The sequence below is a fragment of the Poecilia reticulata genome, linkage group LG9 (assembly GCF_000633615.1).
Source record: "Poecilia reticulata strain Guanapo linkage group LG9, Guppy_female_1.0+MT, whole genome shotgun sequence".
In the NCBI taxonomy this organism is placed as follows: Eukaryota; Metazoa; Chordata; class Actinopteri; order Cyprinodontiformes; family Poeciliidae; genus Poecilia; species Poecilia reticulata.
In genome coordinates, this window is record NC_024339.1 from 11,567,734 (window position 1) to 11,573,239 (window position 5,506).

The window sequence follows — 5,506 nt, forward strand, 5'->3', positions numbered from 1 at the left end:
TAATGAAAAAGCTAAATTAAAAAATGGTTAAATGAAAAATAGATTAATGAAAAGTGGGTAAATGAAAAATAGATTAATGAAAAAAGGGAAATTGAGAAATTGATAATATGAAAAATAAATAAATGAAAAAATGGGTTAATGAAAAAGCTAAATTATTTATTTAACAAATTATTTATTTATTAAACTCATTTTCTTCATTTTTTGATTTATTTTACTCATTTTTTATTTATTTCACCCATTTATTTATTTATTTAATTTTGGCTGAAATGGCTCTCCATACCGGAGAACATCAGATCATTATCTACCCCGAAAATAAAACTAAGCCCATTTGCACAGCCCAACAAAGTAAACCGTCGGGAGACCATCTCCAGTGTTTGCCAATCATCATAAATTTATACTGCACAAGCTGCATACAGATTATGATTTTGTGTTACAGATAGCAAGCTCGCTCCAAAATGCAGCACGGTAATTTATATCTGCGCGTTTTGCTGCATCTGATCACATTTATTTCCAGCAGGCACATTAGCATTCAAATCAAGCTGCGGTATTTTCCCACGATGAGCAGGTGATTAAAAAAGGTGCTTCTCAAAGAAGCAGCAGTGGAGAAAAATTAAGCGCTTCTCATTTATTGCTGCTGATGTAGCCTCTGTTGATGAAAACAGGAATCTGAGCTTTTAAATGTCAAATGTTTTTCGTTTTTCCTCTCAAAGTTTAGTGACTTGGATCAATTTTTCAAGCCTTTGTTTAATCAATAGAAACCTGTTGTTGAGAAGTTTAAAAGGACAAAGTCGATAAGACTGGTTTAATATGAGTAAATATTGGTCACAAATGACTTCATAATCTGATTAAATAAATCTTTTATTAATTTGTTCGTTCTCACCTTAGAAACAAATGAGCATCATTTCTCATTTATTTAAAATAATGCCAATTTTCTTCTGTTTCTTGTCTTTTTAGACATTCATATGGAGGGCACAGTTAATGTGAACATTTCTAATGAGGAATATATAGATATTCTTGTGAGATGTTAGAAATAACTCAAGCAATTCATACATTAAAAAACGAACAAAGAGAATTTAGCTGCGTGTTAGAGCTGGAAAGGTAGCAAACACATAAAAAGGATCTCTGAAAAAGTCATAGAAAGATGAGAAACCATTTAAAGTCTCCCAGAATTTAAAAAGTATTTGTGCTGGATCTGCAAATAAATATTCCTCGGTTTTATATTAACTAATGGTCTATGAAAAGGGTTTTTATTACTTTCACAAAACTGTCTTTATATTAATGGAAATTGGTCCTGGCTTCACTTCTAAACTTCTGAGTCAAAATCTGGAAGTGGATTTAAACCACTTCCAGATTTTAACCACTTCAATTTAAACCACTTGTTCTCAACATTTCTACATAGAGAAGTCAAAATATAGGTAAAAGAGTTGCTCATAAGCCTGGGAGCACCCACAACTTAGGGAATACCTAGAAATACCAGGCTCAGCTTTTATGCAATAAGCAATGCTCTCAGACTCAATGGTCTCTGTGAAAAACTGTTGCATATTGAGGAAGAAAAAGCATGTTGAAGCTTGTTAAAGTTTGCTGGAGAAGCGAGAGTGGTGCTGAACTAATATATTCTGGTTTGATGAAGACAACGCTGAACTCTTCTGATGGCATTTCACACAGCAGGTTTGGAGGTAGAATGGCTTCACACGCTACCCCTAACACACGATGCCAAAAGCGAAAGTTGGACGGGACTGTTTTACAATCTAGAACTCTTGTAAGAATCGTTATAATTACTAAAATAAGCTAATATGTAGCATTCTGATGTGATCCTCAACCATATTCTTTTTAAGCATCATGTTACCAGCATTACTTGAAACCCCATTTTTTTCTACCACCAACCAAAATGTTTTCTTGTCTTTTTAGAGAGACACTTCTCACTGCAAAGATTTCACGAGATTCATTTTGAAATCTGACAAACCTAAATGCAAAAGTGCAAAAGAGCTGGAAGGTTTGTTTCTGCTGATTAGAATACATTTGATCATTTCGCTTTTACAAAGCTGTTAACTGAGAGTTTAAGGTCAGAGCAAGTAAAAGACCACTACAAATCTTTTTCATGGCAGAGTTTAATGCCTCAAAGCGTTGAAAGCCAGGATGTTAAATGTAAGGACATGGCCCTCTGTGGCCTGTGGCCCTCAGCTTTGGTCAGATGGCCCTGCAGGGACTAACAGATGGATAATAACCATGCAGTGCCAAAAGTTCAGAAGATTTGTACTGCAGAAAAGCAGCAGGAAATGTACCATTTAATCCTGTTAGGTCTCTAAAAATGTAAGTACAGTGAATACATTTTCCTACTTGCGTGTGTTTTCTCAGCAGCGTTTGATGGTAAACACTTTAAGACAATATGATACGTAAGCTGTGTGTATAACATATCATGTCTGCAAACTGTTTGGGTCTTTTTGAAAGCTGTTCAGCTTTCCAGGCTGGATAAAAAGGCATCGAGACATTTGTATCCAGCTCTGCTTCTTCTAAAATCTGCAATTTTGAATCTAATCATCCATAATTGACACATTGCCCTCTTAACCTGAACTAAAAACATTGAAGTTTATTTAAGCGCAGATTTGAAACCCTCCTAGCTGAGACAGAAGGCTAATGGCCAAGTTTTCTTCACCGTAACAGACTCGAAATGATCATTATCATTATGGACTCGAAATGATCATTACTTGATGCCATAATTCAGAAACAGAAGTGAAAACTGTAATCATATTTCCCATCTGGTTGGGTATTAAACTACTGGCACTAACCTCTATTCCATCACTGTCAAAACTCAAATCACCAAGCTAAATGAAGCTTGTATGTAAAGTTTTTAAAATTTCAGAATTTAGACCAACTACAACTGTATTCTTTTAAAGAAATTGTCTGTATTTTAATTTTTTTATCATGTCTACTTGTTATTTCTCTCCCATTACATAGAATGAATATTTCAATATTCATCTTCAGCAATCTTGTCTTATGGCAGTTTCTCTCCATCATTCAAGTTGTAAACATTAGTTCTACATTTATTGGCTAATTTTGACATCATCCATGCTGGAGCAGAGCAGCAGGGTGGAAATTATGCCCTCAAAGAGTTAAGGGCTGTTGTGTTGACTTTTACCGATTATGAAAAAAAACCCATACAATCAAAGCATGTACCTTTAATTAAAAAAACATTTGAATAAAACTTATTTCGGGGGATGTTGTTTGACACATTGTGGCAGGTGAATCATATCCATTCCAGGAGTTTGAATTTCAAGAGCTACAACAAAAAGCTGTTGTGCTTCAGCAGGGACTAGTGCACTTTACAAAAACGTCCTAAATAAAGAAGAACATAAATGAAAACATTAAAGCAACATCTTAAGACAGTAAGGAAAGAAGTCAGTTTGGGCTCAAATTGGCCTTACAAATGGAAAATGAGCTAAAGCATATCACTAAACTTGCAAAGTGACTTAATGACAACTAAGCCTTACGCACCAAGAACCCCACTTTGCAGTTTGAAACCTTTTTTTTTCTTGCTGAAATTTTAAATCCAACTTTATGTTATAGATTTAATATAACAATTTTATTTCTCATTGTCGCAAATGTCCCTTGCCTTTTCACCCGACAGAGTTCACGGTGTCATGTTTTTGCCTGTGTCTGCAGTTGTTTTCTGTGGCATTATCATTCTTGTCATGGTTATGGACTCGAGCCAAGACCTAGATTGGATCAGAAGCCAGAGAACTTGGAGTTTTAATTGAATTGAATCCGCTGTCTCCCCAGGAGTCTACCAGTGGCCCGTGGTGTAGAAAATACTAAGCAGGGCATTAAGAATATGCATGAGATTGGTAAGGGCACATTAACTAGAGGTTTTAAAGAGGTTAATAGCTTGTGAATATCAAATTGTAACTTTTCTTCTTTGACACTGTGATCCGAATTCAGACTGCAAAATAAATAAATAAATAAATAAATATTTCTCACTATGTGCCTGCTTAAAAAGTTTATGAACTGGGGGATGAAAAATGGGGTCATATGAGATATCAGCTATGCCCTATTCTGCTCATACATTTTCATATCTGTGTTCTCTCAAACGTTTTCATCTCTTTGATTTGCTTCGTTTCCCTTGGAAAAACTCCCAGGTCGGAGAGGAGTTATTAGTTTATTCATCAGTCTTTGCTGTTGTTTCTCACAACTGTTTGTCAGCTTGGAGGCAGCATGATCATCTGGCTAAGTATCACAGTTAAAGCGCGTTTTCCCCAAAGCTCATGTGGAGAGTTCTCAGAAGCGCAGCAGTCTCCCGCCTCAGCTGTTGCTGAACCCGCGACTGAAAGCATACGGCCACAAACTGCAGAACACAGAGTTCACAAACAAGTGCTTTTTGGGCTGCGGGGATAATGAATCATGTTTTATGAATAAATTATTAGTAGTCAAAAATTAATTAATTTTCCACATGCACGGGCATGCATACGCATTTCCACCTAGATTAAAGCAACAGAACGGAGCATGACTGGTCACATGGATGAAGTTCATTTATTGGGTGGAGATTACAGATTCAAAGCTAGAGATATGCGAAGTGGTGTTCTTTATTTAATATGGCTATGGAACAAAAATCTATAAAATTTGATTAGATTTCCTAGTTTTGTTTGGTAGATTTACTGTTGCAACAAAATGTAACCTAAATTATTGGAAGAATTGTGATCAGACATAAAACTATGAGCACCGCACTAAGACTAACAGAAGACAATAAAGCTGCAGCATGTAGCTTTTCAAAAATATGTTTTTATATATTTGTTCAAACTGTCAACATGTCAGGGCAGTATAATACGAGAAAGACAATCTGTAAATAGATCTGCCTGCAGACAGACTGGGACCGCCTCTGATACCAAATCATGTTATTTACAAAACAATTTACAAAAGTGTTTTGATATAAAAACCTTAATTTGTAAGGAGGAGGGTACTGACAACTAATTTACAAGTTCACCTTTCAAAGCATACAAACACTGTACAGATCAAGTAGCCCAACAAGAAGCACAAATTAAAAACAGGGTATTGCAACAGGATTTCTTTAAATTTGCAGTTTGCTTCCAAACCTTGAGCTATTGTCTATGATGCAAAACAAATTTGTATGACATTATCCAAAGTATTTACGACTCTAGTTTGCCGATTCTCAGTTTCATCAGAATTTTTCTTAACTTCCTGTTGCAGAGGAATTACCTTTCTTACCCAGGAAAAGGCAAAAAAGCCAAAGCTAGACGTCTTATCTCCATAGATCCAATGACTTTGGCTTAAATACACAGGATAATGATTGGGACTTTATTTTATAAGATTTAAATAGGCCTGTAGTCCTTTCTCTTCAACTTTTCAGATCTGTGCTTTTTGTTACATGTAACAAATTAGAAGATTTCATTGAAAAAAGCATCTACAATGGTAGCTGACAAAGGAAGGATTAGAGAAAAAGAGGGTTTGAAAAGTGCTGCCTTTGTCTCTGCTGCTGCTTCTCAGAGACAGAGAT